The sequence below is a fragment of the Geotrypetes seraphini genome, chromosome 8, assembly GCF_902459505.1.
Source record: "Geotrypetes seraphini chromosome 8, aGeoSer1.1, whole genome shotgun sequence".
Classification (NCBI taxonomy): Eukaryota; Metazoa; Chordata; class Amphibia; order Gymnophiona; family Dermophiidae; genus Geotrypetes; species Geotrypetes seraphini.
Window position 1 is genome coordinate 168,569,994 of NC_047091.1, and position 26,670 is coordinate 168,596,663.

Genomic DNA, 26,670 nt, shown 5'->3' on the forward strand with positions numbered 1-26,670 from the left:
TGAATATCATCAGCATAAATGAAAAAGTGAAACCAAGGGACTGAAGGTAAGAGAAGTAAGAAAGATGTTGAAAAGAATTGGGCCCAACGTTGACTCTTGAGGAACCCCAGAGAAGAGCAGTTTAGGAGATGAGTTGAATACAGAGTAATATCGACCTGTTAAGTAAGAATGAAACCATTGGAGTGCTTGATTAAAAGATCGTTTAAACGGTCCAGACGTTGTGGATATGTCTAGAGAAAAAAAGGAACATCAAGATTAAACATAGAAACATAGAAAGTGACGGCAGAAAAGGGCCAAGGCCCATCGAGTCTGCCCACTCCATTGACCCACCCCCCTAGTTAATCGCTCTCTGATGACCTTTTCCCTCGTAGAGCTCCGACATGAGCATCCCATCTATTCTTAAAATCTGGCATGCTGCTGGCCTCGATCACCTGTATTGGGAGCTTATTCCAGCTGTCAACCACTCTTTCGGTGAAGAAGTACTTCCTGGTGTCACCATGAAACTTCCCGCCCTTTATTTTCAGCGGGTGTCCTCTTGTGGCCGAGGGTCCTCTAAGAAGGAAAATATCATCTTCTACCTCGATACGACCAGTGACATGCTTAAACGTCTCAATCATGTCTCCTCTCTCCCTACGTTCTTCGAGAGAGTATAGCCGCAATTCGTTCAGCCTTACTGTCTATGATTGTTCTTGTATAGTTTGTGAGACTCAAGAGTTCAATTGAATGATGGGAATGAAAACCAGTTTGGTGTGAGTGTGGCACAATGGTACTTTTGAAGGAAATCAGTAAGCTGGATTGCTACAACAATTTCAGTAATCTTTGAGAGAAAAAGAAGGTTGAAGTTAAGTCTATAGTTAGTTACCAGGGTGGGGAGTCAGATTTGGGATCTTTAATTAGGGGAGTTACTATTGCATGCTTCCATGCAGAAGGAAAAATGGCAGAAGTGAGACTATTGCTATCAGGGAACCAATCAGTGGATCCAAAAAGCATATTGGTAAGAAAGTGGGAATGCAGTCATAGGAGGTGATGAAGGTTTCAGAGATGCGATTGTTTTCTTCAAAGTATTAATGGTAGGTAGATTAAAAGATGAAAGAGAGGCCAAAGGGATTAAAGGAAGGAGAAGAGAAATGAATAGATGGGGAACAGGAATTGAAGAATTGGGCAATTAAAAGAGGTCCTTAATAGAGAAATTATCTGCACTGAGGGATAATGGAATGGAAGTAAACGATTGATTTGTAAGAGAATACAGTAGGTGATATAGATAAGAAGGGTTGGAATTCCGCTGAAGAATCTTGGATACATAAGAGCACTTAGCTTCCCTTATTGCATTAGAATAGTGTCGTGAATGTGTTTGAAACAGTGAAGTGTGGATCAGGATGGATTTCATCGCGAGGAGCAGTCAACACTTCGTAGCTGGCGCCTCAAAAGAGAGAGAGCCTAGAGTGAAACCAAGGTTGTTAATGGTGATTTTTAGAAGAGAGTGAATGCAAAGGTGCAGAGAGAGCAAGTGCTGGACGAAGGGATTTATCCCAGATAGAGATTTGGTTTTGCAGTAGGATGCTAGGCTGCATAGAAAGAGCCATGTGCAAAAGAAAACAGGTGTCGATGCTCCTGTACAAGCTGTTTGTGAGGCCCCACTTGGAGTATTGTGTTCCATTTTGGAGGCCGTATCTCACTTAAGATACAAAAATATTTGAAGCAATTCAGAGAAAAGTGACAAAAATGATATGGGGTTTGGACAAACAGATGCATGAGAAGAGACTCGAGGAACTGAATATGTATACTGAGGAAAGGAGGAATATGGGGTGATATGATGTTTGAATCTATGATAATAAAATGCTAAGCGCGCATGTACACTCTCACCGCGTGCTTCCCTGATCCCTGTTCTGTCGGGCTGTGGCGGTAGGAGTGCGCATGCGCGCCAGACAAGCCTCCCTGCTCTCCACCTCGCGGCTGCAGAAACGGCCCTACACTCGCGGCTTCAGGCTCATCCAGCTCCAGCACAGCAGAGAGTCGGCAATACAGAGTAATCAGTTTCTCCTTCCTTCCCGCGATCCGACCGGCTCCCTTAGGCCCTTCCCTTCCCGCGGTCCCGACTCCAGCAACCTGCAGCACTGTACACGCGCTGCTTTCGGGCCTTCTACTGCCCTGATTTACTCTGGCACGTCCATGATGACATCATCAGAGAAGCGGCAGAGCAAATCAGGGCAGTAGAAGGCCCTGAAGCAGCATGTGTAGAGTGCTGCAGACACTGCTGAAGTCGCAGGTTTGAAGGGACCATGGAAAGGGGGGGGGAGGGGAAATTCTGCTGCTGCACAGGGAAGTAGTGTGGGAGGAGGGAAATGGAAGGGAAATAATTCAAACAACTTACTCTGTGAAACTTCCGTTATTACACAAAAAAAAGGTAGGTGACAAAAGGAGAGAGAGACACAGAAAAAAAAAAATCCACATACAGCAGCCAAAGAGACAAACACCAAAACAAACACAGACAGAGAGACCAAAAGTAAGAAATACAGACAGCAGCCAAAGAGATAGACAGAAGGTGACAGTCAAAACACCACACAGAAGAACAGGGGTTTAAAGAGACAGATTTAAAGAAAAAAAAATTTTGGACAAGGAGAGAGAGACAAACAGAAAAAAAAAGACAGGGGCTACAGAGACAGATTAAAAGAGACAGACACCAAAACAAAGACAGAGACATACAGCGGCCAAGGAGAGAGAGACAGAAAGAAAGACAGACACACAAATCTATTCTAGTACCTGTATGTTCCCGTTTTCCGTGCGCTGTAGGTCCCCGCAGGCAGGAGATGTCGGCTTCAGGCAGTGCGGAGGCTGTCGGCCGCGGCGGCTCTTGGCGTCTGCAGGCTGCTGCTGGATAAGGGGAGCAGTGAAGGGGTGGTGGTAGACACAGGGAAGGTAAAAGGAAGGGAGAATGGGTGGACAGCCGAGGAAAAAGAAAGACAGAAAGAAAGACAGAAATGCAGAAAGCGGCTAAGGAGAGAGAGAAAGAAATAAAGACAGACACACACACATATATTCTAGCACCCATTAATGTAACGGGCTATAAGACTAGTATATTAATATGCAAACAAATATTTTCCAGAAAAGGGAAGGTGGTAGAACAAGAAGGCATAAATTAAAGTTGCAAAGGGGGTTGACTTAGGACTAATGTCAGGAAGAACTTTTTCATTGGCGAGGTGGATGCTTGGAATGCCCTCTTGTGGGAAGTGGTGAAGATGAAAACAGCAACAGAATTTTTTTTAAAAATGCGTGTAATAAACACCTAGGATTCCTATATGGAAAGAGAATGGAATCAAAACCAAACTTAGTGGTGCTTAGACAGTAACTCCAGTGCTGGCCAAACTTTTGTGTTCTGTGCCTCAGTTTATGGCTTGACAGATCTGATGGGCTGGAGTGGACTTCGGCAATTCCAGTAGTAGGGGGAGTATGTACAGTGCCAGGCAGACCTTTAAATGGTAAGGATAGATCAAGATCAAGAATATGTCGTGTTACATCATATGCTATGAATTTATCTTTCTTGGCATACTGGATGGACTTGACAGGTCTGTCTATATCTGCTGTCATCTATTATAGAAACATAGTAACATGATGGCAGAAAAAGGCCAAATGGCCCATCCACAGCATCCATTATCTCTTCCTCTCCCTATTGGCTAAGGCTCTTAACATTTGCATCTTCTCTTCCTATAGGCTAACGGCTCTTTACTCCTGCATTGTGAGGTCATAGAGCTTTATGGTTATAGAAACATTGTAACAAGATGGCAGAAAAAGGCCAAATGGTCCATCTAGTTTGTCCTTCCGTAGTAACCATTATCTCTTTCTCTCTCCAAGAGATACCCCGTGCTTATCCCGGGCCCTCTTGAATTCAGACACGGTCTCTGTTTCCACCACCTCTTCCGGGAGACTGTTCCCCACATCTACCACCCTTTCTGTAAAAAAAAGTATTTCCTTAGATTACTCCGGAGCCTATCACCTCTAAACTTAATCCGTTGCCCTCTCATTGTAGAGTTTCCTTTCAAATGAAAGAGACTCGACTCATGCGCATTTACATTACGTAGGTATTTAAACGTCTCTATCTATGTGGCTATTATAACTCAAAACAATCTTATTCAGGATTTGTCTAAACCTTTTTTTTTGTTTGTTCCTTTTATGTACTTAAGGTTAACTGATATTTTGTCCATGTACAGTTTGCTTGAACGAGTATAATGTAAGGATGAACTTTTATTTCCTACTTATGTGGGGTTTGAAACAGTTTATTATTTTGTCCTGTTTTTGTTTAAGTTTCAAGAGAGAGAGGAAAAAAAATCTACTATTTTCTAGGCTACCTGCCATCATGAGGATGAAGGAAACTTGAAGCTACAGCACCAGTAGCCAGCTTTCATAATAGAGATTTTTTTTAAACCTAAGCCACCCATACTTTACCTATTATTGATCCAGGAATAATACAGGACCTACCTATCTGTTATGTAATGTAATTAAAGAGACTACTGCCATTAGGGGACAGATGAGTGGATCCAAAAAGTGTATTAGTAAGAAAGCAGGAACGCAGTCTGTAGGAGATGATGAAGGTTTCAGGGCTCCTTTTACGAAGCCGCATTAGCGGCTTTATCGCACGTGACTTTTTATCACGCGCTAACCGAAAAACTACCGCCTGCTCAAGAGGAGGCGGCAGCGGCTAACGCGGCCGGCAGTCTAGCGCGCGCTATTACGCGCGTTAAACCGCTAATGCGGCTTCGTAAAAGCAGCCCTCAGAGTTGCGATCATTTTCTTCAAAGTAGTAATGGGAGGTGGATTAAAAGAAAGAGAGGCCTTAGGGGCCAAAGAAGGAATGAATAGTTGGGGAACAGGAACTGAAGAGTTGGGCGATAAAAGAAATATCGTCTTGAAATCCTGTAGCAAAATTATTCGCACCGAGGGACGATGGAATGGAGGTTTGTGCAATTAAAGAGTGCACTAATATTTTATTTATATTCTGCAGTAACTTCCCTGTTCAGTGTGGATCACAGTGCCAAGAGCTGGTCATAGCCGGAAACATAAAATACATGGAGGGGCATTTTCGATAGGACATCTAAGTCCGAGTTTGGACGTTTTGGGAAAGACATCCAGAAATCCAGTAGAGAAAATGTCCATTCTCTAAACAGCAAGACGTCGTCTTCTTTTCTTTTTTTTTTAAATTACCTATGTAAACATTTTGATCCTTAGTATATCTATCTTTTTTGGCCATTCTCGAATATAAAACATAGTAACATAGTAGATGATGGCAGATAAAGACCCGAATGGTCCATCCAGTCTGCCCAACCTGATTCAATTTAAATTTTTTTTATTTTTTTTCTTCTTAGCTATTTCTGGGCGAGAATCCAAAGCTTTACCCGGTACTATGCTTGGGTTCCAACTGCCAAAATCTCTGTTAAGACTTACTCCAGCCCATCTACACCCTCCCAGCCATTGAAGCCCTCCCCTGCCCATCCTCCTCCAAACGGCCATACACAGACACAGAATATATTATTATTATTATGTTCTTGTATACCGCCATACCCAAAGAGTTCTAGGTGGTTCACATCAATTAAATTAGGATCCGATCTGAACACGGATTTACAACATTTTGTCGGAATTACAAGCAACGAAGAAGGAAATGTTTGAGTTTTAGCAGTAATTTATCAGAGTTGGATTGGAAGGAAAGGGGGAGGGAAGAGAACCAAAGGTGGGGAGGGGAGGGAGAGGGGGTGGGGTGGGGAGGGAGTTGGTTTATTGCGGGGGAATGAGGGTCAAGGGTCTTGTTCGCGGAATAGGTATGTTTTGAGAAGTTTTCTGAAGTTGAGGTAGGTCGGGGCTTCGAGCATCATTTGGGCTAGCCAAGGGTTCAGCTTAGCTGCCTGGAAGGTGAAGGTTTTGTCGAGGAATCTTTTGAGCTGGCATAATTTTATGGAGGGGAAGGCGAACAGCTGAGTTCTGCGGGATTTCTTATTGGTGCAGTACATAGTGAAGTGGGGAGAGAGGTATTTTGGTGATAGACCAAATACTGTTTTGTAGCAGATGCAGGCGAACTATAAATACATCCACATGAAAAATGCACAAAGGTTTTCCTCTAGGCAGTCTCCATTCTTAGTAAATTGCTCAGACAGGAATGAATGTTATCCTGTATGTTTGTTGTTGTGTGAGTTAGATCTATTCTATCTATCAATGGAGTTCTTTTTTATTTTGTTTTTATTTGATGGTATCATGCAAATCGCTTGGACCAGTAAAATGAACGAGTGATATAACAAGATTAATAAACCATACTGTAGTGAATTTCACATTAAAAGTCCCAGGTTTAGATGCCACTTAAACTTGCTTCTATTGTATGGTGAGCCATCCAAAATCCACCCAAAACTTGCTGTGCCCACCTATACACTGCAACAATAGTCCTTATGACTGCAGGTGTCATTTTAATGATGGTACAGTAGATTTTTGAGGCCTCATCATACAATATAAGCAAGATATTAAAAGTTCCAGGTTCAGATGTCACCCTGTGAAATTCACGGTCGCAAGACAATTGCGTGTGGACAATTAAGCGCAAGACAATTGAGCACAGCGTTCGCGCTCAGTTGTCTTGCTCGCGCATTTGACTATGAACCCTTCGTGCTCAGACGTCTTGCGCTCAGACGTCTTTGTGCATTTGGCCGCGTGCATTTGATTATGAACCGAGATTCACTGCGGTAACTTTTGCTCTCTGAGCTAGATGTCTGTGTTAATATCTTAAGCTGCTTGGGCTGAGAACTTTTCATCACCCCTTTGTAATACAGGCTAGAATGTACAGCTTTTTGGGTGGTGGGATGGGGTCGGTGCCTACTGGGGGAGTAAAGGGGGGGTGTCATGCCTTAATCCCTCCAGTGGTCAACTGGTCAGTTTGGGTACCTTTTTAACATTTAGACGCTTTTAAAACAGGTCTAACTCCAAACGTCTAAAAAATTTAAAAAAAAATAAAAAAAGCCTAGGACCTTTTGTTAAAAGTTTGATTATGCCTGATGAACGTCCAAGTCCTAAGCTTGCCCAAAAACCTGCCTCTAAAACGCCCCTTTAAAATTTGAACACACTGGAGACACAACAACCAAGAAAGTTCTAGACCAGAAAGACGTCTAGAAAGTCTGTTTTGAGAATGCCCACTTGGACATTTTGATTAGTAAGATGTCCAAGTGCTGTGTTTTGGACATCCATCTTTTTTGAAAATGAGCCCCATAGTATACAATGAAATGCCATGAAGGTCCCCCCTCGGCAATGTGCCTCACACCTGTAGAATGTTGGTCTTGTCTGTGATTCTAGTTTTGAATTTTATAGACTTTTACAGACAAAGTTGATGTACAAGGTGAAACTGAATAATTCTGCAGGTTAAGGCTCAATAGTGTAATTATTTAAATAAAATACTGTATCTTAACAGCTCTATGTACCCTTTATGCTTTAAAAAAAAAAAAAAAATCCTGTCTTTGTTAATGTTTTAATAGGTAATCAGCTAACTGACTTGCAGAAGCCAGTCACTGGATCGAAAAGTAGAATATTATTACCCTTTAATAAGCAATGCTAGGATAACTTTTAAAGACTTTAATTTTGTAATTATTTCTCTTGAAATGAAAGGAAAATATGTTAAATGAAAACAGATCTAGTGATTAGCATTACTGTTTTAGCCTACAGATTTGAAATTGTACAGCAGTCAAAGAAATGATATATAAACTATAATCATCAGCTTTTATGGAAAGGTATTTAAAGTACTCCAGAAGTATGTTAGGTGAATTTTAACCTGCATATACAGTATAAGCACATAAGCACATAAGCAATGCCTCTGCCGGGTCAGACCTGAGGTCCATCGTGCCCAGCAGTCCGCTCACGCGGCGGCCCAACAGGTCCAGAACCTGCGTAATAATCCTCTATCTATACCCCTCTATCCCCTTTTCCAACAGGAAATTGTCCAATCCTTTCTTAAACCCCAGTACCGTACTCTGCCCTATTACATCCTCTGGAAGCGCATTCCAGGTGTCCACCACCCGCTGAGTAAAGAAAAACTTCCTAGCATTTGTTTTGAATCTATCCCCTTCTAATTTTTCCGAATGCCCTCTTGTTCTTTTATGTTTTGAAAGTTTGAAGAATCTGTCTCTCTCCACTTTCTCTATGCCCTTCATGATCTTGTAGGTCTCTATCATGTCTCCTCTGAGTCTCCGCTTTTCCAGGGAGAAGAGCTCCAGCTTCTCCAATCTTTCAGTGTATGAAAGGTTTTCCATGCCCTTAATCATTCGTGTCGCTCTCCTCTGGACCCTCTCAAGTATTGCCATATCCTTCTTAAGGTACGGTGACCAATACTGAACACAGTACTCCAGGTGCGGGCGCACCATTGCCCGATACAACGGCAGGATGACTTCTTTCGTTCTGGTCGTAATACCATTTTTAATAATACCCAACATTCTGTTCGCCTTCTTCGCGGCTGCTGCGCATTGCGCCGTTGACTTCATTGTTGTATCCACCAGTACACCCAAATCTCTTTCAAGGTTACTTCCCTCTAATACTAATCCCCCCATTTGGTAGCTGAACATCGGGTTCTTTCTCCCTATATGCATGACCTTGCATTTCCTTACATTGAATTTCATCTGCCATTTATTTGCCCACTCCTCCAGTTTGCTTAGGTCTCTTTGTAGGGCCTCACACTCTTCTGTAGTTCTGACCCTTCTACAGAGTTTAGTGTCATCCGCAAATTTTATAACTTCACATTTCGTCCCCGTTTCCAGGTCATTAATAAATACATTGAACAGCAGTGGTCCAAGTACAGACCCCTGCGGAACTCCACTCGTGACCTTTCTCCATCCCGAGTAGTGACCCTTCACTCCAACCCTCTGTCTCCTGCCTGCCAACCAGTGTTTGACCCATCTGTGTACGTCCCCTTCCACCCCGTGGTTCCACAGCTTCCTAAGTAACCGCTCATGGGGTACCTTGTCAAAGGCCTTTTGGAAGTCAAGGTAGATGATGTCTACAGGTTCCCCTTTGTCCAAATGGCTGTTTACCCCCTCGAAGAAGTGCAGTAAGTTTGTTTGGCACGATCTTCCCTTGCAGAAGCCATGTTGGCTCGCTTTCATCAGCCCATTTTTTTCTATGTGCTCACAGATGCTGTCCTTTATCAGTGCTTCTACCATCTTGCCTGGAACCGATGTCAAACTTACCGGCCTATAGTTTCCCGGGTCTCCTCTTGACCCCTTTTTAAAGATAGGTGTAACATTTGCTATCTTCCAGTCCTCCGGTATCTCTCCAGTTTTCAAGGATAGGTTGCAAACTCGTTGGAGTATTTCCGCTATCTCATTTCTTAGTTCTTTTAGTACCCTAGGATGGATTCCGTCTGGGCCTGGTGATTTGTCGCTTTTCAATCTATCTATCTGTTGGAGGACATCCTCATGGCTCACCTCTATTGTCGACAGTTTTTCTTCTTGATCACCATGGAAGATCACGTCGGGTTCCGGTACATTGGATGTGTCCTCGCTTGTGAAGACTGACGAGAAGAATTTGTTTAACCTGTCAGCTACCTCTTTTTGCTCCTTTATCACTCCCTTTTTATCTCCATCATCCAACGGTCCTACTTCCTCCCTCGCCGGTTTCTTCCCCTTAACATATCTGAAGAATGATTTGAAGTTTTTTGCCTCCCTGGCTAGTCTCTCTTCGTATTCTCTTTTCGCTCTCCTAACCACTTGGTGACATTCTCTTTGGCTTTTCCTGTGTTCATCCCAGTTTTCCCCAGTCTGGTCCTTTTTCCATTTCCGGAATGATTTTTTTTTGTCTCCTATCGCTTTCTTCACCTCATTGTTTATCCATGCGGGGTCTTTTGTTCGGTTTTTTTTGCACCCTTTTCTAAATATGGGGATGTACATATGTTGTGCTTCTTGCACTGTGCCCTTGAATAGAGACCAGGCTTGCTCTACAGTTTCTGTTTTCCTTGAGCTGTTTCTAAGTTTTTTTCTTACCATTGCTCTCATAGCATCATAGTTCCCTTTCTTGAAGTTGAGCGTTGTCACTGTGGTTCTTTTGCCTTTTGTTGTACTTACTCCTAATTTGTACTGGATCATGTTGTGATCACTGTTTCCTATTGGCCCTACTACTTCCACTTCTTTTGCAGGTCCCCCTAATCCGTTGAGGATTAGGTCAAGAGTGGCATCTCCTCTTGTTGGTTCCTTGACAAGCTGATCCATAAAGCAGTCGCTCACAGCCTCCAAGAATTCTGTTTCCCTCGCACAGTTTGAGTTTCCAATACTCCAGTTTATCCCGGGGTAGTTGAAATCTCCCATTACTGTCACATTCCTGTTGTTGCCTTCCCGCCTCAATTCTGCCGCCAGATCTTTGTCGTTTGCTTCCGTTTGTCCAGGTGGACGATAGTATAGACCCAATCTTATGTCAAGGCCACCTTTTCCTGGTAATTTGACCCATAATGACTCCAGTCCTTCCGCCTTTGGTTCTATATCCACTCCGGTCGAGGGAATGGTGTCTTTTATGTATAGTGCTATTCCTCCACCCTTCTTGTTGGTCCTGTCTCTTCTATAGAGTTTGTACCCTGGCAGCACTACGTCCCATTGGTTATCCTCGTTCCACCATGTTTCCGTGATTCCAATGATGTCTAGGTTTTCTTTTATGGCTATGGCTTCTAATTCTCCCATTTTGGACTTTAGGCTCCTTGCATTAGCGTACAAGCAATTTAAGTCCTGGTCTTTTCTTTTCTCTGCTGGTTTTACATGTGTTTTGCTCCCCATACCATCCCCTATTTGGGCTGTCGGTCCCTCATTTCTGTTCCCTTCTTCCTTATTTTTTGGTGTATCTTTTCTGTTCCTTTGTTCCTTATTTTTTGGTGTATCTTTTTCGTCTGCATCCTGATTTCCTGATCTCTCCTGTTCCTCTAATTTTATCTGATTGTCCTTTTTGTTGGTCAACAGCTTCTGTTGTTCGTGTCTTGCCTGTTCCCAGCATTTTTCCCTCTCAGTATCTTCTTTGGATACTCTTGTCCGAACCGTCGACGTCAGGTCAACTATCGGCTTTCCCCTTTTTCTCAGTTTAAAGCCTGCTCAATTCCTCTCTTGACGTTGTTTGCTAGCAGTCTCGTTCCTGCCTTGCTCAGGTGTAGTCCGTCCCTCCTGAAGAGCTTGTTCTTCCCCCAAAAAGTTGTCCAGTTTCTTATAAAAAGGAATCCTTCTTCTTCGCACCATCTCCTCAACCATGCGTTTATTGCTTGTAGCTCGGACTGCCTCTTCACGTCTGCCCTCGGTACTGGCAAAATCTCTGAGAATGCTATCTTCTGTGTCCTCAGATTCAGTTTCCTTCCCAGGATCTTGAACTGTTCAATTATCGTAGTCCTGCTGTAATTTCTCCTGTTGACATCATTTGTTCCCACGTGGATTATCACTGCTGTCTCTTCTGTTTCTGCTCCGTCTAGGATCCTCTCGACTCTGTCGGTGATGTCCTTCGTTCTTGCTCCTGGGAGACAGGTCACTAGCCGATCCTCTCTCCCTCCTGCTACGTGACTGTCCACTTCTCTCATGATTGAGTCTCCCACGACGACTGCAGATTTCCCCTTCTTCAGCCTCCTCACAAGTCTCAAGTCTGTATCCTCGGTGTGGTTTAGCTCTTCTCTTTCGGGGCACCCTCCAGTCTTCGTCGTCTCTGCTTGCATGACTTCTCCATGCGATCCTTCATCCTCGGCGTCTGTTGGCCCCTGTTTTCCATCTGTTGGCCCATGTCCTCCATCTTGTGTAGCTGTAGCTTCCTCGCTCCAGTGCTGCTGATGATCCTGCTCTTTTGCCTGCCTGTAGGCCTCCTCTATGAATCTTTCAAGCTCCCTTACTTGCTCCTTGATGTGGCTTTCTCCTGCGGTGTCCTCAGTTGTCTTGAAAGGTGCTTCTGAGATGTGTAGTCCCTCCAGCTCTTGAACCTTGCACTGCAGTCTACCAACTTCCTTCTTCAGGCTTTCCAGTTCCTGACACCGACCGCATATGTATGCCTGCCTTCCCGAGGGAAGGTAGTCATACATATGACACTCTGTGCAGTACACTGGGAAGCTCCTCCGGGTTCCTGCTGCTTCCATTTCTCTTTCTTCGGAGTCCACTAGATGTCCTCTCCCTTGTCTTATGTTCTTATGTGTGCGGGCTCTGTGCTCTCTCCTGTGTTTGGCTCTTTCCTGTCTACTTCTTCTGCCTCTTTTTGTATTGGTGGGTCTGTTAGCCTCCCTTGGGCCCGAAGCCTGCTTCTTTATTCTTTGCTGTCTTGTGTGTTTTCTTCTTGTGCGTGTGCTCTCTCTACATGCGTGCTCGCTTCTTCCTTACCTGGTGTTCTGAAGTCCTTGTCTGTCTTTTCTCGACCCTTCTCAAGGCCCTTCGCAAAGGCGCTCTCGCTAAGGCGAGCGCCTTTGCCGCTCGCCTTCGCCGCGCGCCGAACGGCCGAGCGCCGTTGGCTCCCTTCCTGTTAAAGGGGAGTCGGGGCGATGACGCTGCTGACGTGTAGGGGGTGGGCGGAGCTTCCTCTCGCCGCTACCCGCTCCTCTCTGGTGCCTCCTGCAAAAAAAAGAAAAGAAAAACTCTTCCGGCTTCTCTCACCGGCTGTTTCTCCCCTGCCTCCGCTGCTTCTGCTCCTCTCCTCGCGGCTGCTAGTGGTCTTCGCGCCCTGGCTCCCTTCCTGTTAAGTAGAATCAAATATAAACTGTGTATAAGGTGCAGTGTATATTTAAGGAATTTTGCAAATCAGCTTTAACTAGCCATCCACAAACTGACTTGAGTGGTCCCAGGGCAGATTTTGGGTGGAGTTGCTACTTTACTGGTTAGCAGTGATATTCGGGGCTAGATTCTAAACAATTTGCATTAAAAACCAAAGGGCTGCTGTCGCAGCCTTTATTGTAGCAATAAAAAAAAAAAAAAAAGTGAGCCATTCTCCAAAAAAATGCTCATGCAAATGAGGATGGCGGAGAGTAGCGAAGATTTGCTTGTGCCCGTTGCTGGTGATAAGGATGGGCACATGAGCAGAATAAATGGAAAAAAATCCTCCAACAAATTGAACTGCCAAAGTGGAGCAATCCCCCCATCCGATACCTCCCCCTGCAATGGAAGAGATTCCCACTCCCCCCTGTTGCGAAGCAGCACCCCCACCTGGCAGCAGGAGAGATACCCATTCTCTTCTGCTGCGTCATGTGAGCTGGTGCATTGTTGTGATGCAAGAGCCCCGAGTTGGCAAAAGTTCAGGTCATTTTCGTCTAACTTTTTCATGCAGCCTTTTCAACACATCCAAATAGTAAACTTGGTTAACTGTTTGTCCAGTTGGTACAAATTCATATCGAACAATCCCTCTGATATCAAAAAAGGTTAACATCATTTTGACTCTTGACTTGGACCGGCAGAACTTTTTGGGTCATGGAGAATTGGTTGACTTCCATTGTGCATTTTGACGCTTTGTTTCAGGGTTTATTTATTTATTTTTATTTAAAGAAGTTCTTACTCGCTATATCCTACAATTTTATGTGAGTTACAAAACACACTCATAATTTAAAACCTATACAAACAAAAAACAGTAGCATGAAAACAACATTCTAAAAACAAGCCACTATCAAATAACTGCAGTAATAGAATCAAGTGTAAATAGCACAACAATTCTGTTCATCATCACATCAGCTCTCCTCTTCCAATTGCATGGATAATGTTGATCGAACAGTACCGTTTTAATCAATTTTCTAAAATTTATTAAAGAGTTAGCCCTTCTAACTTCTAGCGGCAGGGCATTCCAACGCAAAACCCACTGCGCTGTTTCATTACTAGTGATAACATGGCCTAAAACAGGGGTGCCCGAAAGGTCGATCGCGATCGACCAGTAGATCGCGAAGGCAACGCGAGCCGATCCCGGAATCCAACCTGGGCTCATGATAGACTCACGTTGCCTTCGTGTTCTAAAAACTCTACTCTTCAAAAAAATACATAAAACCTATTTAACACGACCAGTTCCTTCCCAAGCTCCACCTACCACACTGTCTACTCCTATCAAATCTAAAATGTTCAAATTACCCAACATGAATTACCTTGGCTAGCCCAAATTGTGCTCGAAGCCCCTACCTACCTCGGCTTCAGAAAATTACTCAAAACTCACCTATTCCACGAACAGGACCCTTAATCCCCCCCGTCCTGCAATGAACTGAATCCACCTCCTCCCCCTCTTACTGCTCTTCCCCTCCCCTTTGACTCTCTCTTCTCCCATTCCTTCTAACCTCAACTACATCGTTGCTTGTAACTCTGATAAAATGCTGTGAATTCGCTTGTGATCTTAATTAATTGATGTGAACTGCCTAGAATTCCATGGATATGGCGGTATACAAGAATAAAATTATTATTATTATTATTAATTTCTCGACAATTCTTATGTAATCCGCCTTGAACCGCAAGGTAATGGCGGATTACATAATATAATGTAAACAGGACAGCAGAAGCGCTGGGCCCACCAGCTTCTGCCCCTCCCCCCCCCCCCCGACATCTATTCTGGGGGATATTGCATTAAAAGAAGACTGTGTTTTCTGAGCACCTACTCTTATCCATATGCTGTAGTTTTGTAAGCGTCAACTGGTGCGTGTGAAATACTGATCTACATAACTCGGGTTGCTTATCAAATTACTTCCTCAGTGTGTGGTCGAGGAGAAATAGCACTGCTGTAGTCTTGTTTAGTTTTGTTTTTCCATGTGTAGTATAAGTACCTAAAACACACTGTGTGCCTATATAAAGAGGTACGGCAGTGTCCGTTATTAACCTCTCCTTAACAACATTCCCATCTTCCCATTTCCCTAGGGTTCAGGCACTCCCTTCCCCTGCTGCCGATTCCTTTGTTCCTCTCCGGAGCTTCAGAGTGGTGTCGGCTGGAAAGAGAATACACCACAGCAAGAAATGTGCCCTTCAGTTACCTCAACCTTGCCGACTGCTGCCTCAACTCTTACTTCCTGGTAGATTGTTTTGAATTCAGCAGCCTCGGTGCCCGGTCTTTGCGTGTACGTGCATGCTCATTATTTGATAGTGAAATAAACGGCAGCCAGGACAACAACAAAAAACCGCCCAAATTATACAGCAAATTTTATATTTCAATTTAAACTTTTGAACTTTTATGAATCTAGAGTGCACAAGGCATCTCTCATCCTTTTGGAAGAAGTACGATGATCGAAAGAAGTTCAGTACAAATGAGCGGGTAAAAAGTGATGTCCAGTATTATGGGAAACTGAGGGGAGGGGGGGGGGGTTGAAATTAATGGAGAAAGAGCTGTTTTCTAGCATCAGCAATTCTTTTTCTGATACACATTGCGACGCTTGCAGTAAAAGAGAATGAGGCTTTGTTACCAAGGAAAGTACGTCTTGGGATACATCCTGTCCCTGGCAAACAAAAAGATCATTCTGATCCCGGAACTAAGAAACAAAATGACTTTTAAAGCTCCCATTAGATAACTTCTGCTAAGGCCAAAGGGGCTAGATTTAAAATCTGCAGATGCTACTTCTTTTAAATCATGAATTACTATGTATTCTTAATATTTTGTTGCTATTGCTTTGTACACTGTAATAATTCATATATATATGAATTATTACATTTTTCTGAGGGGAGAGAAAGCGTTATATTTATATAAGTAAGGCCAGTACTGGGCAGACTTGCACGGTTTGTGTCTGTATATGGCCGTTTGGTGGAGGATGGGCTGGGGAGAGCTTCAATGGCTGGGAAGGTGTAGATGGGCTGGAGTGAGCTGGAGACTTCAGTAGTTGGAACCTAAGAAACAGTACCGGGCAGAGCTTTGGATTCTTGCCCAGAAATAGCTAAGAAGAAATTTTTAAAAAAAATTGAATCAGGTTGGGCAGACTAGATGGACCATTCGGGTCTTTATCTACCGTCATCTACTATGTTACTATGTATATGTAAAAGGATGTAGACACTTGATCTTAGGATGTTCCTTGCTAAACTACATTTTGAATGTTCAAAAACATTTTTTAATATTATGAGCAACCCACAGTCAGAGCCAGCAGAACACCTTTTTTTGGTTGGAAGGGCCAAACAAACCACGCCCCAGCTGTAGTACCATGATGGTTACAATTTTTAGTGTAGTTTGCAGGGCAGTGGTATCATTGGTGTGATGGGTGTCATTGACTCTTGTTCGAGTCCTAGTGTCTTGATGAATTACAGATCTAACGAGGAAATCTGCCTGGTGCGAGTTCAGCTAGGTCCTCCAGCGTCATCCCCATGGCTATATTCAATGCGTCCAGCCATCTGACTGCAGGTTGCCCTCCTTGCCTGGCTCCCCCAATCTTTCAAAACATCATGTCCTTCTCCAGTGATCCCTCTCCTCCAGCGCGGTCAAAACAAGACAACCGTAACCTTATCACTTAGGCTTCAAGTGCCACAACCGGCTTCATCTCTTCCAGAATCAATTTGTTAGTTCCTCTGGTGATCCACAGCACGAATAAAATCCTTCTTCAGCACTAAAAGCCCAAACGATTCAATCTTCCTTCTGTCTTGGTTACGTAGTGTCCAGCCCCCACATCTGCAATTGACCACTGAGAAAAATGAGTGTGTGGACAAGACTTTCACGTCCCTGCCTTTGAATACTCTTGTTGAAGCCCCCATCGAAGAGCGACCAAGTGCCACTCTGCAGAGCACTTCTTCCCTGACAATTGCTTCCTTGTCACTGAAAGTAATAATAATAGTCTCCAAACTGAAGGGTTGTAATTAATGTATAAGGGAAAGCCAGAGGCACAGTCATGCTCGCCCTTAAGCTGTAGGCACAGTTTCAAGTTTATTTAAATTTTCTTATACCGCCTAATCAAACCTTCTAGGCGGTGTACCATAATGTTAAAACCGTCTATTAACTAAAATACAGTTTAAAAACACACAACACTAAGGCAAATACTAACTTTAAAAGACTAATTAACTAAAAAAAATAAAATTTTTACAAACAGAGACAAGAGGGAAAGAAGGGCTAGAACTACAATATGTAAAGAAAAAGAAAACATGTTAGGGGAAAAAACAATAGGGAGGGGAGCAGGTTTATGGAATATTCCATTTTTTCTTAGGTTTTGCTTTCATTTGTTAGGTGCTATCTGGCCAATATTCAAATTAGAAACATAGAAAGATGACGGCAGAAAAGGGCTATAGCCCATCAAGTCTGCCCACTCTACTGACCCATCCTCTTAAGTCTATACCTAGTGACCAATTCTTCAGATCGACCCTCGTAGGGATCCCACATATGCATCCCATTTATTCTTAGTCCAACACGCTGCTGGCCTCGATCACCTGCGCCGGAAGCTTATTCCAACGGTCAACCACTCTTTCTGTGAAGAAATACTTTCTGATGTCGCCATGAAATTTCCCGCCCCTGAGTTTGAGCGGATGCCCTCTTGTGGCCGAGGGTCCTTTGAGAAAGAAGATATCATCTTCCACCTCGATACGTCCTGTGATGTATTTAAATGTCTCAATCATGTCTCCCCTCTCCCTACGATCCTCTAGAGCACAGGTGTCAAAGTCGGTCCTCGAGGGCCGGAATCCAGTCGGGTTTTCAGGATTTCCCCAATGAATATGCATGAGATCTATGTGCATGCACTGCTTTAAATGCATATTCATTGGGGAAATCCTGAAAACCCGACTGGATTACGGCCCTCGAGGAGGGACTTTGACACCCCTGCTCTAGAGAGTAGAGCTGTAATTTGTTTAGTCTCTCTTCGTACGAGAGACCCTTGAGCCCCGAGATCATCCTGGTGGCCATCCGCTGAACCGATTCGACTCTGAGCACATCTTTACGGTAATGTGGCCTCCAGAATTGTACACAGTATTACAGATGAGGTCTCGCCATGGTTTTGTACAATGGCATTATGACTTCAGGCTTCCTGCTGACAAAACTTCTATTGATACATCCCATTATCTGCCTTGAGGCCTTCTCTACTTGACTGGCAGTTTTCATGTCTGCACTGATGATTACTCCTAAATCTAAAGTTTCTCCATTCAAGGTGTAAGTTCTGCAAGGATTTCCGCTACCGAGGTGCATAACCTTACATTTCTTAGCGTTGAAGCCCAGCTGCCAGGTCGAGGACCATCTTTCCATGTAAGCAGGTCTTGTGCCATACTATCCTGCAAATTGCATTCACTTACTATGTTAACTGGCTAGAAATGGCCACCAACCGGTTAAATTTCTTATTCATGGTCATCTATTCAGTTTCAAGTTTATTAAAAATTTGATGTACATGCAATGTCAGATTCTTCAATGCGTATGACAGTTTAAAATTAGGAGACAAACAATAAAAAAATATATACAAATAAACATACAGTGTATACGTACAAATATTACCAGTACAAAAGGGAAGGAGGGTGAACTACAATCGTTAAAGAAAATAGAGATACATTTAGGGAATAAACAACTGGAGGGTAATAAAAATAATCTTGAAAGCATGGCTAAGCCTGGAGGAGAAGGTAAAGAAGATTGCGACCTATACGTAAAGTCTGATTAAAATTAGGTATTAGAGTATTTTCAGTGGCTGTTAACCAGTTATCTCCATTAAACATGACTGGTTAGCACCGATTTCAAAAGCGACTAACTTGTGGGCATTGTAGGGATTGAGTCTAGTAAAGTGCCGATATACAGACCCTCACCGCATAAGAAACTGCTTAAATTTGGGCCTCATAAATAGCAATAATATCTTTTAAGTGGTTTGACTTATGCATTCAAGAACTAGATATTGACCTAACTTGCTATTTGTTAGCCAGTTAAAGGAAAAAAAAAAATAAATAAATAGTGCCGAAACCCAGACAAAGCCTAGGGCTCCTTTTTATCGAGCCGCGCTAGCGGGGTTAACGCGCACGCCGTTTCATCACGCGCTGGCCAAAAAACTACCGCCTGCTCGAGGGAGGCGGTAGCGGCTAGCACGGCCGGCGGTTTAACACGCGCTGTTACGCCCGTTAAACCGCTAGCGCGGCTTGATAAAAGGAGCCCCTAGCATTGAATATCTGGAAATCACGTTGCCAGCAGCAGGTAGCAAAACGCTCGCCGCTATCTGCGGAATATTGGGGGGGGGGGGGATGTACCTTCTTACCAGACAAACGACTGAGAATTAATTTAACAATATTTATTTATATTGGTACCGTGTGCAGTGTGGGACTTGCTACTCCGGGCTGGAGGGGGGGGAGTCTGACGGTCAGAACTTAACAAAGCCCTATCGATGCTAAAGTCCTCTGCCGGCATCACTCCTGTAACCGGATGTGCCTCCTGCGGGGAGTTAATTCCTGAAGAGTCATCCGAACACGCTGCTGAGGAATCACGGCTGCTGGAGACTCAACTCACGATGATCCTTTTTGCTTCCCCCATTTCAAGAAAAGGTCAGGTAAGCGGCGGCGTTCTCTTGGCTCAACTTACGAAGAGATCTCCTTGTGTGCATCTGTCCCTGACGCCATCTTAGCCCTTCCATCAAAATACCCAACTAAGATTTATTTATTTATTTATTTATTTTTTAGTATGTGCTTGTGATCAGCACAAATTGATTATTGTAATTCTCTGCTTGTATAAAGTCCACAGTACCAGACAAAGTGCCTGCAGATGATTCAAAATACAGCTGTAAAGCTGCTTTATTACAGAGGATATTGGCTGCTTGAATTATCATGATTCATATTTAAAAGTTATCATAGCCTATTGGACCTTTTACACAGGAACACAGTTCTTATCTGCATATTCTTCTGTACCAGTCTATGTGGAGTATTTGACCTTTACTGGGTAATTACTTGATATTTCCTTCTTTTAGAATCAAGTGGTTAGATTCCTCATGTCGTGCAACATTTAGCTGTATTGCTCCTTTACTTTGGAATTCTGTTCCATAGGCAATTTGACAGGAAATTTCTTATCACAAATATAAGATGGGCTTGAAAACCTGGCAGTTTAAGCAAGCTTTTAATCTGGAATGAGTTAGTTTATGTTTGCTTAGTATGTGGAGCTTGATTTGGACTGAGATTGTTTGATACCCCTCTTGAAAGGTTGGAGCAGATATTTGGAACTCTCATTATAAATGAAACAGATGTTAGAACTTTAGTATTATTTTATTTTTCCTTATACGTGTGGTTTGTTCTTTTCGCTAAAAAAAAATAATAATCTGTATCTGTGAAGACAATATTGCAATAAATTCTCATCAATAACAAAAATCACGATACAGTGATACCCTGGAATCTGAACTTAATCCGTTCCAGAACCCCGTTCGAGTTCCAAGATAATTTTTCCCATTGAAAATAATAGAAACTGGATTAATATGTTCCTGGGTCTCACAAACTCAAATTTTAACAGTAAATACACTGGATTTTAAGGTAAAATATTAACAAATATTCCAAAACAGCATTCAGATTCTGGGGCGTTCGGATTCCCGAGGTACCACTGTATAATATAGTCTGTACTTGTTATGTGCCAGAGCAGGTCTTCCATGTGGATTAGACTAGCTTGTTTTACAAGCAGACTTGGAAACGGACGTATATAATGAAAATGGCAGCAAAAGCCCCAGGACTCAAGTCATTTAAAGATCACACATCCCTGCTAATGTATGCCAATGGCAAGGATGATTTCAAATGCAAGCCTCTTATGGTCTGTAGAGCCCCAAATCCTTGTGCACTTAAAGGAGAGAACCTGAACTGCATGCCAGGATAATAATAATAATAATAACTTTATTCTTCTATACTGCCACAATCTTGCGACTTCTAGGCGGTTTACAGTCAAGAGAGCTGGACATTCAGCGAGTTACAATATGCAGATAGTCAGCGGAAATACAGAGTACAGAAACTTTAAGAAAGCGAAAAATAAAATATGGGCATTGATGTTGGAAAAACTGTTTAGTGACATGGTGGAATGTGATCCCATGATGGAGCACAGTCTAAAATTCAAGTATCTGAAAAGCTCTCCATTTGTTCTTTATGCTGAGACACTTAACCCTTTCAGGACCATAAGGATCGTAGGCCAATTTTTGTGGTTTTGACGACATTTTTATGGTAAAAAGGGCTTGCAGATGCCAAAAAATTGATTTTTTTTTTGTGAAATATCATTATTTTTTTTAAAAAAAATCAAACTTCTGGCTTATGGACAGTGTGGCAAGTGAATCTTCTCGTCAATCTGGCAACGACGCTAATGAATGAATGTCGGAACCAGTTTGTTTACATAAAGGCAGTATCATATGGAATCCGTACATATCAAATTTAGAACTGTAGACTATCCCAATCAAAATTTATAGGATTTTAAAGTTATGGGACAAATATGTCCCTTGGTCCTGAAAGGGTTAAAAAGGACTTGAGAAGGAAAGCCAAGCAGACAAGGCTGCTAGTAGTTTTTTTTCAGTTAAGAGTCGCAAGATTCGCACGCCAGAGGTTGATGTGACAGAAGTCGACTTGCCAGCCTCGACTCGTGCGCCAGAGGTTGATCAGGCTGAGGTCACGTTTGACTTACGAGCGTTGACGTCTTTCGGCTAGATTCACAAAGCAAAACCGATAGTGTACTGATCAGTTTGCGACCCCTTTGCGACCAGATTTCCCTCCAGCCAGATTCACTAACCTCTCTTGCGATCCGCTTCCAATCCGTTCATGCAAATGAGGGGAAACGCGTGCAATGTAGACAGGGACGCGATTCACCAACGGGCTGGCCAATCAACCCAAGAAGCGACTGCTGGAGACCAGTCACAAACGGCTTTCCGACTCTCCAGCGCCATTGCCCTGCTCTCTGCACGCCCTGCTCTCTCCTGCCTGCCGCCTCGATGCTCTTCCCCGGATCTCTCCTTCTTGCTCTCCTCCGAATCGCCGCCCTGTTCTTCCCTGATCTCTCCTGCCTGCTCTGCCCCGCCCTCCCCGTCCCCGGATCTCTCCTGCCTGCCGCCCTGAATCTCTCCTGCCTTTCCTCACACTGCGAGCCCATGGTTTTAACACACGGGCTAAAACCACGGGCTTGCTAGGCTAAAAAGTTTTTTAAAAAGTCGTGGCTCGGATGGGCATGTGCAGACTGTCTACAGATGGTCTGCGCATGCGTCTGGATCGCACACCAGTGATCCGTGCCGGCAGATGGGGGCGTTCCTCCGATCGCCCCCACCTGCATATTGGAGTTTGAAGAATCCATTGGACCTGCCAAGATCGGTCCCGATCTTTGTCTTCTACTGCCGTTCTGTAGCTGCAAGCCTCTCCCTCTCCAGTGGTTGATTTGACAGAAGTCCACCTTGAGTGATACAGTAGAGTAGAGTACTGTACACCTGTGTTTGTTTAAAGCTCATTTGTCGAGCAATATTTTCATAATGGTCGTGTACCATCTCTTTATATATGTCTGTTTCCAATCCTACAGTACCTCTGAACCATTTTGATCTAATAGTGAGCCCCTTTTAGAAATCCCAATTGCATGTCTCAGCGCAGCTAATGGATTGCATTAGTTAATGAGCAGAGTACTGTAATTGCTTACTTTGGTAGTACAATACTGTACAGTAAATTACTGTATTTATTTTTCAGCAAGGTTGTGGGCTTTTTTTTTTAACAGTATTACTGTACTAATGGTGAGTAAACCATGGTGCATTGTATCGGTTAATCAGCAGACTACAGCAATTGCTTACTATGGTTGTACAATACCATACATTTATTTTCTAGTACAATTATTTTGTTTACGAACATAATAATAGCCTTACTGGGTCAGACCAATGGTCCATCTAGTCTGGTATCCCGTCTTTATGGAGGCCAATCCAAGTCACAAGTACCTTGGCAAAAACCTGAACAGTAGAGGCAGTCCATGCCACCGATCCAGGGCAAGCAGTGGCTTCTCCCATGTCTTGTCTCAACAACAGACCAAGGACTTTTCCTCCAGGAACTTGTCCAAACCTTTTTTAAAACCAGCTATATTAACCGTTCTTACCACATCCTCAGGCAATGCATTCCAGAGCTTAACTATTCTCTGAGTGAAAAAATATTTCCTCCTGTTGGTTTTAAAAGTATTACTCTGTAACTTCGAATGTCCCCTAGTCTTTGTAAATCTTGATGTAGTAAAAAAAAATAAAAAAAAATCGATCCACTTGTACCCGTTCTGCACCACTCAAGATTTTGTAGACTTCAATCATATCTCCACTCAGCTGTCTCTTTTCCAAGCTTGAAGAGCCCTAACCTCTCTAGTCTTTCCTCCTACGAGAGGAGTTCCATCCCCTTTATCATCTCGGTTGCTCTTCTTTGGACCTTTTCTAGTGTCGCTATATCTTTTCTGAGGTAAGCAGACCAGAACTCAACCAGTCCCAGTTCCAGCGAAGTAACAAATGGTTGAAAATGTTTTCAAGTGCACAAATTGTCATCAGAACTCAAGGTGAGGTTGCACCATTGTGCAGTACAAAGGCATTCTTAGTCTTGGAAACCATCCCTTTTTTAATAATTCTTAGCATCTTGTTTGCTTTCTTGGTTGCTGCTGCACATTGGGTGGAAGGTTTTAGAGTATTGTCCACGATGACACCCAGATCTTTTTCTTGAGCGCTGACCCCCCCCCCCCCAAGGTGAACTCTAGCATCCGGTAACTACGATTTGGGTTATGTCTTCCCAATGTGCATCACTTTGCATTTGTCCACATTAAATTTCATCTGCCATTTGGACGCCCGGTCTTCCAGTTTCCTAAGGTCTTCCTGCAGTTTTTCACAGTCCGCACACGTTTTAACAACTTTGAACAGTTTAGTGTCATCAACAAATTTAATCACCTCACTCATAGTTTCAATTTCCAGATCATTTATAAATCGGCTAAATAGAACTGGTCCCTGCGGCACGCCACTATTTACCCTCCTCCATTGAGAAAAATGTCCATTTAACCCCACCCTTTGTGTTCTGTCTGATAACCAATTCTTAATCCACAATTGAACTTTCCCTCTTATCCCATGACTTTAATTTTCTCAGGAGCCTCTCGTGAGGAACTTTGTCAAATGCTTTCTGGAAATCTAGATATGCTACATCAACTGGCTCATCTTTATCCACATGTTTAGTCACACCTTCATGTTCCACAATTTTATTCTTTTATAATTGTTTCCACTACTTTGCCCGGCGTTGAGGTTAGGCTTACTTCTCTGTAATTCCCCTGATCTCCCCTAGAACCCTTTTTAATAATCGGCATAAGATTAACCACCCTCCAATCTTCAGGTACTACGGACGATTTTAGCAACAGGTTACAGATCACGAACAGTACTTCTGTAAGAACATAAGAACATAAGCAGTGCCTCCGCCGGGTCAGACCATAGGTCCATCCTGCCCAGCAGTCCGCTCCCGCGGCGGCCCAAACAGGTCACGACCTGTCTGAATCACCAGAAGGGGCTCCCTTGCCACCTTGGTTTCTCATTTGAAGTCCTATCTTCCCATCGGAGTCCTAACCCTCCGGTCTTACACATGCACGACCTGATTTGGTTTCTATACTTATTACCTGGTTAGCTTTCTATACTTGTGTTACATCCCAGCACCTCTCTCAGTATCCCACGATCCCTTTATCCCTCAGGAATCCGTCCAATCCCTGTTTGAATCCCTGTACCGTACTCTGCCTGATCACTTCCTCCGGTAGCGCATTCCAAGTGTCCACGACCCTTTGGGTGAAAAAAAACTTCCTTGCATTTGTTTTGAACCTATCTCCCTTCAGTTTCTCCGAATGCCCCCTCGTACCTGTTGTCCCCTTCAGCCTGAAGAATCTGTCCCTATCCACCCTCTCTATGCCCTTCATGATCTTGAAGGTCTCTATCATATCTCCCCATAGCCTCCTTTTTTCCAGGTTCCAAATTAAAAAAAAAATAAATATTTGCAACATTCTAAATGTTTTACTGTAGTTTTTGTGAGATGCTGTCCATGCAGAAACCTAACCCTGTTTTTTCCTATAGCATCCATTATTCACTTCACACGGTTTTGAGGCACAGAATATGGAACCTAGTCTCTCTTCCCATAGATGCAGTGTTTTGTTGTTCACAATTTTGTGGTTTGTGAACTTCCTTGGGAGCCATACTGCCGTGAATAACGAGAACGGGCTGTATCTAAAAATAGTGTGAAGGTGCTCAGTAAAAAGTGCTCCGGCTCTACAAATCAAGCTGGTGACACTTTGCAGCTATCATAGCACCTGTTTTATAAATCGGATGCTCATCCCATATAACTCATCACGCACTCTCCGATCTTTAGCGCAAGGACCATTGGCAGTTCCTTCTTTAAAAGTTGTAGGCACTAGACGTCACGACATATTTTCAATAGTGGCCCCCCAAAACTTGGAACGCCCTACCACAATACATAAGAGATGAAAAAGAACTCAAGTCATTTTTAAAAATAAACTAAAAACCTTTCTTTTTAACGATGCCGTTAATCTTTAAAATAAACATAAGTTATGCAGTGTAGCCAAGTCATCTTATGTTTTTCCCTGTATGGTTTTTCCTTATGTTTTTCCCTGTATGGTTCTCTCCTCTTTTTTATAAACATTTAACGATGTAACTTTTCCCCTTTATCCTCTCGTATTTCTGTTATGTTTGTTTGTGAGTCTGTTTTTATACCCTTTTTTATTTAATTTTATTTGTTTGTTTATTAATATGTTTATTATAACTCGTAATTCGCTTAGTAAATTAGAGATAAGCGATTCATCAAATTAATAAATAAACTTGAAACTTGATGGGGAATTTATTGCAATATTGTTGTCTTCACAGATAATAGAATTTTTGTTGTTGTTGTTTTGTTTGTTTTAGTGTTTTACAAAGGTGCGTTAGGGCCCTGGCGCACGCTAGCCGCTACCACCTCCTTTTAAGCAGGCAATAGTTTTTCAGCTAGCACGTGCTATAGCGCGCGCTAATCCGGTGCGTGCACTAAAAAATGCTAGCGCACCTTTGTAAAAGGAGCCGGTAGTTTTAATTAGCTTTACTCCCATTTTTAGTTTGTTGTTCATTTCACACTTGGAAGAATTATTGTGCTATTCATTTCTCTCCCTGCTGTGCCTGTTTTGTGTTGTGTTAACAATCTATTTGAGTTGGTTCTTGTAACGTCGCTCTGTGTTTGCTATTCAAAATATTTTGTAAACTGCTTTGATATTGACTTTGGGAGGTGGTATGACAAAAGAGGATGACATTTTTAAAAATGGGTTGTTTGCATCTACTTAACCCTTCTGGATGCCCTGCTCTGTACCTTTTCCAGTTCTACTGTTTTCTTGGTGTCAGGTCAAAAGCGCGCCGGGACAAAGGCGCGCCCAGACAATTGAGCGCAGCGCGGAGGTGCGCGCCGCTCAAAATTACTGTTTTTAGGACTCTGACGGGGAGGCGTGGGGGGGAACCCCCCCACTTTACTTAATAGACATCGCGCCGCGTTGCGGGGGCGTTGTGGGGGCGTTGTGGGGGGTTTGGGGGGTTACTAAAAACTTCACTTTTTCCCTGTTTTTAGGGAAAAAGTTACGTTTACAGTAAAATGTGGAGGGTTACAATTCCCCAAACCCCCCATAACGCCGGCGCGATGTCTATTAAGTAAAGTGGGGGGGTCCCCCAACAAAACCCCCTGTAAAAACCCCCCTAAAAACTGTAATTTTGTTCGGCACACGCCTCCGTCTTGCGCTCAGTTGTCGGCGCGCACCTTTGTCTTTCGCGCCGTTGTCTGTGAACCGTTTTCTTTTGTGAAATTCGGTGGCCAGAATTGCACGCAGTCCTCT

General features: G+C 43.2%; 1 protein-coding gene across 3 annotated transcripts in view; it reads left to right on the forward strand.

Moving 5' to 3' along the window:
• The window catches only part of KIAA1671 (KIAA1671 ortholog), a 282,787-nt gene that overhangs the window by 36,239 nt on the left and 219,878 nt on the right, over positions 1 to 26,670 (forward strand). The gene's annotated exons all lie outside the window — the stretch shown is intronic.